This window comes from Ranitomeya variabilis, chromosome 5 (genome assembly GCF_051348905.1).
Source record: "Ranitomeya variabilis isolate aRanVar5 chromosome 5, aRanVar5.hap1, whole genome shotgun sequence".
NCBI lineage: Eukaryota > Metazoa > Chordata > Amphibia > Anura > Dendrobatidae > Ranitomeya > Ranitomeya variabilis.
The window spans coordinates 230,772,589-230,788,545 of NC_135236.1; the positions used below are offsets into that span (position 1 = coordinate 230,772,589).

At 48.3% G+C, this 15,957-nt stretch overlaps 1 protein-coding gene across 4 annotated transcripts in view; it reads left to right on the top strand.

The window, feature by feature from the left end:
• The window catches only part of TJP1 (tight junction protein 1), a 623,857-nt gene that overhangs the window by 85,369 nt on the left and 522,531 nt on the right, over nt 1-15,957 (top strand). The window lies entirely within an intron of this gene.

The window sequence follows — 15,957 nt, forward strand, 5'->3', positions numbered from 1 at the left end:
GACCCTGCCGTGGGGCGCACAGTGAATGATAGGTGTCCTGAATCCCAATGGCTAGGGATAGCAAGGGACAAGCAAAGTAATACAAAATATCGGACAAGCTCTAGGGTGATGGAACCTGGGCTGACCGCTGCCCTACGCCTGACAAACGCAACTAGAGATAGCCAGGGAGCGTGCCTACGTTGGTTCTAGACGCCACGCACCAGCCTAAGAGCTAACTAGTACTGCAGAGAAAATAAGACCTCACTTGCCTCCAGAGGAATGAACCCCAAAAGGTATAGTTGCCCCCCACATGTATTGACGGTGAAATGAGAGGAAGGCACACACATAGAGATGATATATATAGGTTCAGCAAATTGAGGCCCGCTGTAAACTAGAAAGCAGAACGATACAAAAGGGGTCTGAGCGGTCAGCAAAAAACCCTAATCAAAAAACCATCCTGAGATTACAAGAACCCATGTGCCAACTCATGGCACATGGGGAGAACCTCAGTCCACTAGAGCTACCAGCTAGCATAGAGACATAATAAGCAAGCTGGACAAAAAACCAAACAACTGAAAATCAGCACTTAGCTTATCCTGAAAGATCTGGGAGCAGGTAGGCAGGAACCAAACAGAGCACATCTGAATACATTGATAGCCGGCAAGGGAATGACAGAAAGGCCAGGTAAAATAGGAAACACCCAGCCTCTGATGGACAGGTGGAGACCAAAGGCCGCAACCCACCAAAGTCACCCAGTACCAGCAGTAACCACCAGAGGGAGCCCACAAACAGAATCCACAACAGTACCCCCCCCTTGAGGAGGGGTCACCGAACCCTCACGAGAACCCCCAGGGCGATCAGGGTGAGCTCTATGGAAGGCGCGGACCAAATCAGTCGCATGAACATCGGAGGCGACCACCCAGGAATTATCCTCCTGACCATAACCCTTCCACTTAACCAAATACTGGAGTTTGCGTCTGGAAACACAAGAATCCAAGATCTTCTCAACAACATACTCCAATTCTCCCTCCACCAGCACCGGAGCAGGAGGCTCAACCGAAGGAACAACGGGCACCTCATACCTCCGCAACAACGACCGATGGAACACATTATGAATAGCAAACGATGCTGGGAGATCCAAACGAAAAGATACAGGGTTAAGAATCTCCGAGATCCTATAAGGACCGATGAACCGAGGCTTGAACTTAGGAGAAGAGACCTTCATAGGGACAAAACGAGAAGACAACCACACCAAATCCCCAACAAGAAGTCGGGGACCCACGCGGCGACGGCGATTAGCAAACTGCTGAGTCTTCTCCTGAGATAACTTCAAATTGTCCACCACCTGATTCCAAATCTGATGTAGCCTGTCCACCACCACGTCCACTCCAGGACAATCCGAAGACTCCACCTGACCAGAGGAAAAACGAGGATGAAACCCGAATTACAAAAAAAAGGAGAGACCAACGTGGCAGAACTAGCCCGATTATTAAGAGCAAATTCGGCCAGCGGCAAAAAAGCAACCCAGTCATCTTGATCAGCAGAAACAAAACACCTCAAATAAGTTTCCAAGGTCTGATTAGTTCGCTCCGTCTGGCCATTCGTCTGAGGATGGAATGCAGACGAGAAAGACAAATCAATGCCCATCTTGGCACAAAACGTCCGCCAAAATCTAGACACAAACTGGGATCCCCTGTCAGAAACGATATTCTCCGGAATCCCATGCAAACGAACCACGTTCTGAAAAAATAAAGGGACCAACTCAGAGGAGGAAGGCAACTTAGGCAAGGGCACCAAATGAACCATCTTAGAAAAGCGGTCACACACCACCCAGATAACGGACATTTTCTGTGAAACCGGGAGATCAGAAATAAAATCCATGGAAATGTGCGTCCAAGGCCTCTTCGGGATGGGCAAGGATAACAACAACCCACTGGCCCGAGAACAGCAAGGCTTAGCTCGAGCACACACTTCACAAGACTGCACAAAGGTACGCACATCCCTAGACAAGGAAGGCCACCAAAAAGACCTGGCCACCAAGTCTCTAGTACCAAATATTCCAGGATGACCAGCCAACACAGAAGAATGGACCTCGGAGATGACTCTACTGGTCCAATCATCCGGAACAAACAGTCTTTCTGGTGGACAACGATCCGGTTTATCTACCTGAAACTCCTGCAATGCACGTCGCAAGTCTGGGGATACGGCGGACAATATTACCCCATCCCTAAGGATACCAGTAGGCCCAGAGTCTCCAGGAGAGTCAGGCACAAAACTCCTGGAAAGAGCATCTGCCTTCACATTCTTTGAACCTGGCAGGTATGAAACCACGAAATTGAAACGAGAAAAAAACAACGACCAACGAGCCTGTCTAGGATTCAAACGCCTGGCAGACTCAAGGTAAATGAGATTCTTGTGATCAGTCAAGACCACCACACGATGTTTAGCACCCTCAAGCCAATGACGCCACTCCTCAAATGCCCACTTCATGGCCAAAAGCTCCCGATTACCCACATCATAATTGCGCTCGGCGGGCGAGAATTTTCTAGAGAAGAATGCACATGGCTTCATCACCGAGCCATTAGAACTTCTCTGTGACAAAACCGCCCCCGCTCCAATCTCGGAAGCATCAACCTCAACCTGAAAAGGAAGTGAAACATCTGGTTGACACAGCACAGGAGCAGAAGAAAACCGGCGCTTAAGTTCCTGAAAGGCCTCCACGGCCGCAGGAGACCAATCAGCAACATCAGCACCCTTTTTAGTCAAATCAGTCAAAGGTTTAACAATACTGGAAAAATTAGCAATGAACCGACGATAAAAATTAGCAAACCCCAAGAACTTCTGAAGGCTCTTAACAGATGTAGGTTGTGTCCAGTCACAAATCGCCTGAACCTTGACGGGATCCATCTCAATAGTAGAAGGAGAAAAAATGTACCCCAAAAAAGAAATCTTCTGGACTCCGAAGAGACACTTTGAGCCCTTCACAAACAGAGAATTGGCCCGCAGAACCTGAAACACCTTCCTGACCTGTAAAACATGAGACTCCCAGTCATCAGAAAACACCAAAATATCATCCAAATACACAATCATAAACTTATCCAGATATTCACGGAAAATATTGTGCATAAAGGACTGAAAGACTGACGGAGCATTGGAGAGTCCAAAAGGCATTACCAAATACTCAAAATGGCCCTCAGGCGTATTAAATGCGGTTTTCCACTCGTCACCCTGTTTTATCCGCACCAGATTATACGCACCGCGAAGATCTATCTTAGTGAACCACCTAGCCCCCTTAATGCGAGCAAACAAATCAGTCAATAATGGCAGTGGATACTGATATTTGACTGTAATCTTATTCAGAAGGCGATAATCTATACAAGGCCTCAGGGAACCATCTTTTTTTGCCACGAAAAAAAAACCTGCTCCCAGAGGGGACGAAGATGGACGAATATGTCCATTTTCCAAGGACTCCTTAATATAATTCCGCATAGCAGTATGCTCTGGCAGTGACAGATTAAATAAACGACCCTTAGGGAACTTACTGCCAGGAATCAATTCTATAGCACAGTCACAATCTCTATGAGGAGGGAGGGAATTGAGCTTAGGCTCCTCAAAAACATCCCTATAGTCAGACAAAAACGCAGGGATCTCAGAAGGAGTAGATGAAGCGATTGAAATCGGAGGTGCATAATCATGAACCCCCTGACATCCCCAGCTTAACACAGACATTGTTTTCCAGTCCAGGACAGGATTATGAGTTTGTAACCATGGCAGACCAAGCACTAGTACATCATGTAAATTATACAGTACAAGGAAGCGAATCACCTCCTGATGAACGGGAGTCATGCGCATGGTCACTTGTGTCCAATACTGCGGCTTATTCATAGCCAATGGTGTAGAGTCAATTCCCTTCAGAGGCATAGGAACTTCCAGAGGCTCCAGACTAAAACCGCAGCGTTTAGCAAATGACCAATCCATAAGACTCAGGGCAGCGCCTGAATCCACATAGGCATCGACGGAAATGGAAGACAGTGAAAAAATCAGAGTCACAGACAAAATGAACTTAGGCTGCAGAGTACCAATGGCAAAAGATTTATCAACCCTTTTAGTGCGTTTAGAGCATGCTGATATAACATGAGCTGAATCACCACAATAAAAACACAATCCATTTTTCCGCCTATAATTTTGCCGTTCACTTCTGGACTGAATTCTATCACATTGCATAGTCTCAGGTGCCTGTTCAGAAGACACCGCCAACTGGTGCACGGGTTTGCGCTCCCGTAAACGCCGATCAATCTGAATGGCCATAGCCATCGACTCATTCAGACCTGTAGGCGTAGGGAACCCCACCATAATATCCTTAATGGCCTCGGAAAGACCATTTCTGAAGTTAGCAGCCAGGGCGCACTCATTCCACTGAGTAAGCACCGACCATTTCCGAAATTTTTGACAATATATTTCCGCTTCATCATGCCCCTGAGAGAGGGCTAATAAAGCCTTTTCAGCCTGAATCTCCAGGTTGGGTTCCTCATAGAGCAATCCCAATGCCAGAAAAAACGCATCCACATTGAGCAATGCAGGATCCCCTGGTGCCAATGCAAATGCCCAATTCTGAGGGTCGCCCCGCAGGAAAGATATTACAATCTTGACCTGTTGAGCAGGGTCTCCAGAGCGAGATTTTAAAGAAAGAAACAATTTACAATTGTTCCTGAAATTCAGGAAGGTAGATCTATCTCCAGAAAAGAACTCTGGAATAGGAATTCTAGGTTCAGACATGGGAGTGTGAACAACAAAATCCTGTATGTTTTGAACTTTTGCCGCGAGATTACTCAGGCTGGAAGCCAAACTCTGGACATCCATGTTAAACAGCTAATATCAGAGCCATTCAAGGGTTAAGAGGAGGTAAGAAGCAGCTAGACAGCAATTAAGGGCTAGGCAGCAAAACTCTGAAGGAAAAAAAAAAAAAAAAAAATTTCCCTTAAACACTTCTTTTTCTCCTGCTTCAGCCCAAACAATTAACACTTTGTGGGCCGGCTATACTGTCCTGAATCCCAATGGCTAGGGATAGCAAGGGACAAGCAAAGTAATACAAAATATCGGACGAGCTCTAGGGTGATGGAACCTGGGCTGACCACTGCCCTACGCCTGACAAACGCAACTAGAGATAGCCAGGGAGCGTGCCTACGTTGGTTCTAGACGCCACGCACCAGCCTAAGAGCTAACTAGTACTGCAGAGAAAATAAGACCTCACTTGCCTCCAGAGGAATGAACCCCAAAAGGTATAGTTTCCCCCCACATGTATTGACGGTGAAATGAGAGGAAGGCACACACATAGAGATGATATATATAGGTTCAGCAAATTGAGGCCCGCTGTAAACTAGAAAGCAGAACGATACAAAAGGGGTCTGAGCGGTCAGCAAAAAACCCTAATCAAAAAACCATCCTGAGATTACAAGAACCCATGTGCCAACTCATGGCACATGGGGAGAACCTCAGTCCACTAGAGCTACCAGCTAGCATAGAGACATAATAAGCAAGCTGGACAAAAAACCAAACAACTGAAAATCAGCACTTAGCTTATCCTGAAAGATCTGGGAGCAGGTAGGCAGGAACCAAACAGAGCACATCTGAATACATTGATAGCCGGCAAGGGAATGACAGAAAGGCCAGGTAAAATAGGAAACACCCAGCCTCTGATGGACAGGTGGAAACCAAAGGCCGCAACCCACCAAAGTCACCCAGTACCAGCAGTAACCACCAGAGGGAGCCCACAAACAGAATCCACAACAGATAGGTGTGGATGACGGATGATGGTAATAGTGGTGCGGTGCAGTAATAACGAGGACACCAGTTTGCAGTCTCTTTACCTCTTTACTGAAGATCTCTGGGTCCTCAGTCCAGAATACGGTTCACCAGGCTGCGCAAGTCCGGCCGGTCCAATGGCACCTCCAGAGTTCTCTTCACAGGTGGAAATCGGTGCCTTCCTTCTAGCGCTATGTGTTGCGGTCTGTTGTGATTTTGCTTTTTGCTCCCTCTAGTGGTCATTAGTGATTTGACTCTGGAGCGTCTGTCTTTTCCTATATCCTCACCTGGGCCGTTAGTTCAGGGGCGTTGCTATATAAGCTCCCTGGACCTTCAGTTCAATGCCTGGCATCGTTGAAATCAGAGCTAATCTGTTGTGCTCTTGTCCTCTGATCCTGTTCCTGTTTTTCAAGCTAAGTCTGCTTCTTTGCTTTTTGCTTTTGTTTTGTTTGGTATTTTTGTCCAGCTTGTTCCTATCTGTATCCTGACCTTTGCTGGAAGCTCTAGGGGGCTGGTGTTCTCCCCCCGGACCGTTAGACGGTTCGGGGGTTCTTGAATCTCCAGCGTGGATTTTTATAGGGTTTTTGTTGACCAGATAAGTTATCTTGCTATATTCTGCTATTAGTAAGCTGGCCTCTCTTTGCTGAACCTGGTTCATTTCTGTGTTTGTCATTTCCTCTTACCTCACCGTTATTATTTGTGGGGGGCTTGTATCTTGCTTTGGGGTCCCTTTCTCTGGAGGCAAGAGAGGTCTTTGTTTTCTTCTCCTAGGGGTAGTTAGATTCTCCGGCTGGCGCGAGTCATCTAGCGATCACCGTAGGCATGATCCCCGGCTACTTCTAGTGTTGGCGTTAGGAGTAGCTATTTGGTCAACCCAGTTACCACAGCCCTATGAGCTGGATTTTTGAATCTCGCAGACTTACACGTTCCTCTGAGACCCTGTCCACTGGGGTCATAACAGTATGCCAGGCCAGTATTAAATGTTTAATGCATTGCAGAAGTGGGATTATAAGAAAGAAAATTTTGAGTTTTTTTTTTCCCTCTCTCATTTTTTTTTTTCTTTTCCCCTTTACCTCAGAGTGGCTTAAGCTTGCTGCAGACATGAATGTCCAGACCTTGATTACAAGTGTGGACCAGCTTGCCGCTCGTGTGCAGGGTATACAAGATTATGTTACCAGAAATCCTAGGTCTGAACCCAAGATTCCGATTCCTGAACTGTTTTCAGGAGACCGATTTAAGTTTAGGAATTTCAGGAGTAATTGTAAATTATTTTTGTCCCTGAAACCTTGTTCGTCTGGAGACTCTGCTCAACAAGTAAAAATTGTTATTTCATTCTTACGGGGTGACCCTCAGGATTGGGCTTTTTCGTTGGCGCCAGGAGATCCGGCATTGGCTGATATTGATGCGTTTTTTCTGGCGCTCGGTTTACTTTATGAGGAACCCAATCTTGAGATTCAGGCAGAGAAAGCCTTGCTGGCTATGTCTCAGGGCCAGGACGAGGCTGAGGTGTATTGCCAAAAATTTCGGAAATGGTCCGTGCTGACACATTGGAACGAGTGTGCACTGGCCGCTAATTTTAGAAATGGCCTTTCTGAGGCCATTAAGAATGTTATGGTGGGTTTTCCCATTCCCACAGGTCTGAATGATACCATGTCCCTGGCTATTCAAATTGACCGGCGGTTGCGGGAGGGCAAAACCGCAAATTCCCTCATGTTGTTGTCTGAACAGACACCTGATGTGATGCAATGTGATAGAAAAACCGCAAATTCCCTCATTGTGTTGTCTGAACGGACACCTGATTTGATGCAATGTGATAGAATCCTGACTAGAAATGAGAGGAAAATTCATAGACGCCGGAATGGCTTGTGCTACTACTGTGGTGATTCTACACATGTTATCTCAGCATGCTCTAAACGTATATCTAAGGTTGTTAGTCCTGTCACCGTTGGTAATTTGCATCCTAAGTTTATTCTGTCTGTAACTTTGATTTGCTCACTGTCATCTTATCCTGTCATGGCGTTTGTAGATTCAGGTGCTGCCCTGAGTCTTATGGATCTCTCATTTGCTAAGCGCTGTGGTTTTATTCTTGAACCATTAGAAAATCCTATCCCTCTTAGAGGTATTGATGCTACGCCATTGGCAGAAAATAAGCCGCAGTATTGGACACAGGTTACCATGTGCATGACTCCTGAACACCGCGAGGTGATACGTTTTCTCGTTCTACATAAAATGCATGATTTGGTTGTTTTGGGGCTGCCATGGTTACAGACCCATAATCCAGTCCTTGACTGGAAGGCTATGTCAGTGTCTAGTTGGGGCTGTCGTGGTATTCATGAGGATTCCCTGCCTGTGTCTATTGCTTCTTCTACGCCTTCGGAAGTTCCGGAGTACTTGTCTGATTATCAGGATGTCTTTAGCGAGTCCAGGTCCAGTGCATTGCCTCCTCATAGGGAATGTGACTGTGCAATAGATTTGATTCCAGGCAGTAAATTTCCTAAGGGAAGACTGTTTAATCTGTCGATACCTGAACATACCGCTATGCGTTCATATATCAAGGAGTCTCTGGAGAAAGGACACATCCGTCCGTCTTCTTCCCCTCTTGGTGCGGGATTCTTTTTTGTGGCTAAAAAGGACGGATCTTTGAGGCCTTGTATTGACTATCGGCTTTTAAATAAGATCACTGTCAAATTTCAGTATCCTTTGCCGCTGTTGTCTGACTTGTTTGCCCGGATTAAAGGTGCCAAGTGGTTTACCAAGATAGACCTTCGTGGTGCGTACAACCTTATGCGCATTAAGCAAGGGGATGAATGGAAAACCGCATTCAATACGCCCGAAGGTCATTTTGAGTACTTGGTGATGCCTTTTGGGCTCTCTAATGCCCCTTCAGTTTTTCAGTCCTTTATGCATGACATTTTCCGGAACTATCTGGATAAATTTCTGATCGTTTATCTGGATGATATTCTGGTTTTTTCTGATAATTGGGACTCGCATGTGGAGCAGGTCAGGATGGTCTTTAAAATTTTGCGTGAAAATTCTTTGTTTGTCAAGGGCTCAAAGTGTCTTTTTGGTGTACAGAAGGTTCCCTTTTTGGGGTTCATTTTTTCCCCTTCTGCTGTGGAGATGGACCCAGTCAAGGTCCGAGCTATTCTTGATTGGACTCAGCCCTCGTCAGTTAAGAGTCTTCAGAAGTTCTTGGGTTTCGCTAACTTCTACCGTCGTTTTATCGCTAACTTTTCTAGCATTGTGAAACCTTTGACGGATATGACCAAGAAGGGCTCCGATGTGGTTAATTGGGCTCCTGCTGCCGTGGAGGCTTTCCAGGAGTTGAAACGTCGGTTTACTTCGGCGCCTGTTTTGTGCCAGCCTGATGTCTCGCTTCCCTTTCAAGTTGAGGTGGATGCTTCAGAGATTGGAGCAGGGGCCGTTTTGTCGCAGAGAGGCCCTGGTTGCTCTGTTATGAGACCTTGCGCCTTTTTCTCTAGGAAGTTTTCGCCTGCGGAGCGAAATTATGATGTGGGCAATCGGGAGTTGTTGGCCATGAAATGGGCATTTGAGGAGTGGCGTCATTGGCTCGAGGGTGCTAAGCATCGTGTGGTGGTCTTGACTGATCACAAAAATCTGATGTATCTCGAGTCTGCTAAACGCCTGAATCCTAGACAGGCCCGCTGGTCATTGTTTTTCTCCCGATTTGACTTTGTTGTCTCGTATTTACCAGGTTCAAAGAATGTGAAGGCCGATGCTCTTTCCAGGAGCTTTGTGCCTGATGCTCCTGGAGTCGCTGAACCTGTTGGTATTCTTAAGGATGGTATTATCTTGTCAGCTATTTCTCCTGATCTGCGACGTGTGTTGCAGAGATTTCAGGCTGATAGGCCTGATTCTTGTCCACCTGACAGACTGTTTGTGCCTGATAAGTGGACCAGCAGAGTCATTTCCGAGGTTCATTCCTCGGTGTTGGCAGGTCACCCAGGAATTTTTGGCACCAGAGATCTGGTGGCCAGATCCTTTTGGTGGCCTTCCTTGTCTAGGGATGTGCGGTCATTTGTACAGTCCTGTGGGACTTGTGCTCGAGCTAAGCCTTGCTGTTCTCGTGCCAGCGGGTTGCTCTTGCCCTTGCCTGTCCCTAAGAGACCTTGGACACATATCTCCATGGATTTCATTTCTGATCTTCCGGTGTCTCAGGGCATGTCTGTTATCTGGGTGATATGTGATCGCTTCTCCAAGATGGTCCATTTGGTTCCTTTGCCTAAACTGCCTTCCTCTTCCGATCTGGTTCCTGTGTTTTTCCAGAACGTGGTTCGTTTGCACGGCATCCCTGAGAATATTGTGTCAGACAGAGGATCCCAGTTCGTTTCCAGATTCTGGCGATCCTTTTGTAGTAGGATGGGCATTGACTTGTCGTTTTCGTCTGCTTTCCATCCTCAGACTAATGGACAGACGGAGCGAACTAATCAGACTTTGGAGGCTTATTTGAGGTGTTTTGTCTCTGCTGATCAGGACAATTGGGTGACCTTCTTGCCGTTAGCTGAGTTTGCCCTTAATAATCGGGCTAGTTCCGCCACCTTGGTTTCGCCGTTTTTCTGCAACTCTGGTTTCCACCCTCGTTTTTCTTCGGGTCATGTGGAACCTTCTGACTGCCCTGGGGTGGATTCTGTGGTGGATAGGTTGCAGCGGATCTGGAATCTTGTGGTGGACAACTTGAAGTTGTCACAGGAGAGGGCTCAGCACTTTGCCAACCGCCGCCGCGGTGTGGGTCCCCGACTACGTGTTGGGGATTTGGTGTGGCTTTCTTCCCGCTTTGTTCCTATGAAGGTTTCCTCTCCCAAATTTAAACCTCGTTTCATTGGTCCTTACAAGATATTGGAAATTCTTAATCCTGTATCCTTTCGCCTGGATCTACCTGTGTCGTTTGCTATCCACAACGTGTTTCATAGGTCCTTGTTGCGGCGGTACGTTGTGCCTGTGGTTCCTTCTGCTGAGCCTCCTGCTCCGGTGTTGGTTGAGGGCGAGTTGGAGTACGTGGTGGAGAAAATCTTGGATTCTCGTCTCTCCAGGCGGAGGCTTCAGTACCTGGTCAAGTGGAAGGGCTATGGTCAGGAAGATAATTCCTGGGTGGTCGCCTCTGATGTTCATGCGGCCGATTTAGTTCGTGCCTTTCACGCCGCTCATCCTGATCGCCCTGGTGGTCGTGGTGAGGGTTCGGTGACCCCTCACTAAGGGGGGGGTACTGTTGTGATTTTGCTTTTTGCTCCCTCTAGTGGTCATTAGTGATTTGACTCTGGAGCGTCTGTCTTTTCCTATATCCTCACCTGGGCCGTTAGTTCAGGGGCGTTGCTATATAAGCTCCCTGGACCTTCAGTTCAATGCCTGGCATCGTTGAAATCAGAGCTAATCTGTTGTGCTCTTGTCCTCTGATCCTGTTCCTGTTTTTCAAGCTAAGTCTGCTTCTTTGCTTTTTGCTTTTGTTTTGTTTGGTATTTTTGTCCAGCTTGTTCCTATCTGTATCCTGACCTTTGCTGGAAGCTCTAGGGGGCTGGTGTTCTCCCCCCGGACCGTTAGACGGTTCGGGGGTTCTTGAATCTCCAGCGTGGATTTTTATAGGGTTTTTGTTGACCAGATAAGTTATCTTGCTATATTCTGCTATTAGTAAGCTGGCCTCTCTTTGCTGAACCTGGTTCATTTCTGTGTTTGTCATTTCCTCTTACCTCACCGTTATTATTTGTGGGGGGCTTGTATCTTGCTTTGGGGTCCCTTTCTCTGGAGGCAAGAGAGGTCTTTGTTTTCTTCTCCTAGGGGTAGTTAGATTCTCCGGCTGGCGCGAGTCATCTAGCGATCACCGTAGGCATGATCCCCGGCTACTTCTAGTGTTGGCGTTAGGAGTAGCTATTTGGTCAACCCAGTTACCACAGCCCTATGAGCTGGATTTTTGAATCTCGCAGACTTACACGTTCCTCTGAGACCCTGTCCACTGGGGTCATAACAGCGGTCCTTCCCTGCTGTGCTTACGGAAAGTCCCCACAACCGTCGTGTCTGTTTCTTAAGTTCCCTCACAACTCGATTAAATGATGTTCTTCTAATCCTCCGTCCCTCCCTGATATTCTGGTTGGAACGGCACCCGTTTGACGGGTAGGCTCGGAGCTCTTCCGGGACCCTAGAGTCGCCCCTCTCCACAGGTTGCCCCCCAAGACTTCATAGGTGATATGTGCTAGACAGCCCGCCTTAAACTGACTGTCCTGCCGCTGTTTAGAGTATTGCTTGAAGCTGATTGTTATAATACTCCCTCGGCGTTCCGGCCACCGGTAATGCGCCTCAGTAGGGTGTTGCTCCGGTCTTACAGCATGACCCCTACTGGTTTTCTCCTATCGCTTGATCTCGTTTCTCACTCAGCACAATCTATCTCGCTTCTAGTCCTTTCTTGGGTCCCGCCGCTTCCCGGAGCTGGCGCGGACCCGTTACGTTCTTTCCAATGCCAAGCCTCTGTCAGGATCCCACCCCTGACAGAGACCCTACTGTCTCTTCCTCCACAACACGCTCTGGCACCAGGTGTTGCTTCGTCCAATCCAGTCAGCTTTCTCATCTAACTTCCTGCCTGACCCCCAGTTTACCCACTATGGTGGGGAGTGGCCTAATGAATAGAACCCTTAGCTCCCCCCGGAGGCCCAGCTGTGAAATGTATTGGTGTCTGTGATACCTGATCAGATGAAGCCCTTCAGTGCCATCGGACGCACCATGGCTCCCCATAGTGGCGGAGCCACAGTACTGCAACGACCAGGACTCTGGGGCGCTGCACTCCGCCCTGGTTAAACACAGTACTCCGGGACTGGGAAGAAAACAACAATACAAGTTAGCAAAAAGACATACAGTTTCGTTGAGTGTAATAACAATAAGTATACTTGAACAGGCTTCCCTTTATGGGAGGTAAGAACACTTGAACGTTACAAACACGGTTAACATTATAAATTACAGGCTATAAATAACTCCTGTTACCCAACCGGGTATTCTACTAAGTGCAAAATTGTTGAACAATAATTTAACATTGCCTTTAAGGATTCACACTCTAAATCCACTAAAGACCTTCCTATAATCACATTATAAGGCACTTTAACTTCCTCATTCTCCTTCTTTAAATCTGCAGGACCGCCTGTCCTATCGGCACCAGACCTACTGCCTCTCCTTTCCGTTACAGGACCGCCCCGTTCAGCCCGGGCCTTCTGTCTTTTCAACTACTATACACAGTATAGAACATAACATTACTTTCAGTTTAAGTCATCTCTACATGACTCCTATGAGGACTCAGGGTTTACCTTCTATCCTAACTACCTATCAGCATTATCAAAAACATTTTCTATCGAACATTAAACCTTCTCATTATCTTTCTTCCTTTCATGCATGCTGGACACCACGTCTATCCCTACGGGTCCACTGCATCCTTCTTCTATCTTTCACCTTTTACTTCTCAGAGCACATCATCAGTTTTTCTTCACATTTAACTAATTAAACACATAACTTTCTCATGTAAACATTATCATCACTTTCTTTGGTCAAGACATTATTGCTTCCAATCTTAAAGCAATATCACAGTTTAAGCGTAACAAATGAACATCCCCTTTAAGAGGGGACCAAGTCTCTATAAGGTAGCGTATCTTCTCAAGCTACCAGTCCATACTCAGCAAAGGTTCCAGTGCGGTATCTTCACAAAGAGTCCTTTTTAAAGTAAAACCAGTAAGAAGCCCGTTTAAGAAGGTGCAAACTATTAACAAGCAGTTTGTATCATGCACTGTTCATGATTCAGCAGTTCTATTCAACAATGAGGAAACAGGAAACAAGAGCAAAAGCAGAGGAAGGGATCCCGGGTAAACAAAGGGATCCCTTTAAGAGTTAACCCTAGTCGGGTTTAAAGCAGCAAAAAGCAGGGAAACAAACAGTTAACTATGTACAGTTTCAGGTTTCTGAGGTTTAGTGGGACGGCTTCCAGGGCTGCACCTGGCACTTAACCCTTCTTGGCCTGGGAAGAGTGAGGTCCAGGGTTACACCCAGTGCTGGACAAACGCCGTTAATCCGTCTTGCATGTACTGTTAAATCATGCGCAGCGATGGAGATCTGCGCAGCTTGAGTATGGGCATTTGCTGCAGCAGAGATAGCGGCTGCTGCAAGATCAGTCACTGGAACGGAGTCAGCAGCTGTGGCACTAGCAGTCACTGGAGTGGTGTCGGTCGTCAGGGCAGGGTCATCCTTCATACCTGCTTCAGATGCGGTCCCTCCGGTGCCGATCTGCTCCGTCTCCGCTGGGGTCTGGAACGCTGGTTGCAGGGCCTCGTGCTGCGACGTTGTCATCTCTGCTCGCAGCATCTCGCTTTCCGGCAGGGCCTTGCTTTCCAGCTTCGGAGCGCGGGGACTTCTTTCCTGCTCCGGACCAGATGAGGCTGCCGACAGACGTCTGGTGAGGCTCCTGATGATGGCCTTCTTCCACCCGGCCTCAGTGCTCAGCTGCGTCCGCCGGGGTCGGTCGCTGAGCTCGTCCACTCCGGCCTGCAGGAATTCAGCATCAGCGGTGGAGGCCTGGTTGCGGTGCCCCTCTGGGTGGCTGGGGGAGTCCTCTGTTCCGACCCCACGCTCCGGCTCCGGGCGGCTCGCCACGGCGTCCTCCATGTCGCTCACTTCTTCTTCCTGGTCCTTTTCCCGCTCTCTCCTTCGTGGGCGGTTTCGTTTTCTCTGTCTCTGCCCACCATTGAGGATCAGGAGGCGGATCTCGGCTGCTGACGGACACGTCCTCAAGGGGCCGAGATATTTAGACTGGGCGGCCATTGTCTTTCGCGCTCTTCAGCTTGTTCACGCCCACTTCCATGCCCTTCTTCTTCTCCTGCGCTTCCTGTGTCGCTGCAATGGCGGCGGTTTTTGGCGCGAACTTTTGGCGGCAAATGACAACCCGCAGTCTTTGCGATAAAGTACAGTCCCAACACAGTAAATCACAGCTCCAAGGCACACATGACCTGATTCTTCAGGCTTAAGTAGATCCTGTTCGTGACGCCAAGTTTGTAGCGCCCCCACCGCCGCAGGGCCGAGGGGTACCCGGTACCGGGCCTACAAGTCTCTGCTCTGGGGTTGTCACGGCGGCTAGGCCCCGGTTCCGTGACCCTGCCGTGGGGCGCACAGTGAATGATAGGTGTGGATGACGGATGATGGTAATAGTGGTGCGGTGCAGTAATAACGAGGACACCAGTTTGCAGTCTCTTTACCTCTTTACTGAAGATCTCTGGGTCCTCAGTCCAGAATACGGTTCACCAGGCTGCGCAAGTCCAGCCGGTCCAATGGCACCTCCAGAGTTCTCTTCACAGGTGGAAATCGGTGCCTTCCTTCTAGCGCTATGTGTTGCGGTCCTTCCCTGCTGTGCTTACGGAAAGTCCCCACAACCGTCGTGTCTGTTTCTTAAGTTCCCTCACAACTCGATTAAATGATGTTCTTCTAATCCTCCGTCCCTCCCTGATATTCTGGTTGGAACGGCACCCGTTTGACGGGTAGGCTCGGAGCTCTTCCGGGACCCTAGAGTTGCCCCTCTCCACAGGTTGCCCCCCAAGACTTCATAGGTGATATGTGTTAGACAGCCCGCCTTAAACTGACTGTCCTGCCGCTGTTTAGAGTATTGCTTGAAGCTGATTGTTATAATACTCCCTCGGCGTTCCGGCCACCGGTAATGCGCCTCAGTAGGGTGTTGCTCCGGTCTTACAGCATGACCCCTACTGGTTTTCTCCTATCGCTTGATCTCGTTTCTCACTCAGCACAATCTATCTCGCTTCTAGTCCTTTCTTGGGTCCCGCCGCTTCCCGGAGCTGGCGCGGACCCGTTACGTTCTTTCAAGTTGCCAAGCCTCTGTCAGGATCCCACCCCTGACAGAGACCCTACTGTCTCTTCCTCCACAACACCCTCTGCCACCAGGTGTTGCTTCGTCCAATCCAGTCAGCTTTCTCATCTAACTTCCTGCCTGACCCCCAGTTTACCCACTATGGTGGGGAGTGGCCTAATGAATAGAACCCTTAGCTCCCTCCGGAGGCCCAGCTGTGAAATGTATTGGTGTCTGTGATACCTGATCAGATGAACCCCTTCAGTGCCATCGGACGCACCATGGCTCCCCATAGTGGCGGAGCCACAGTACTGCAACGACCAGGACTCTGGGGCGCTGCA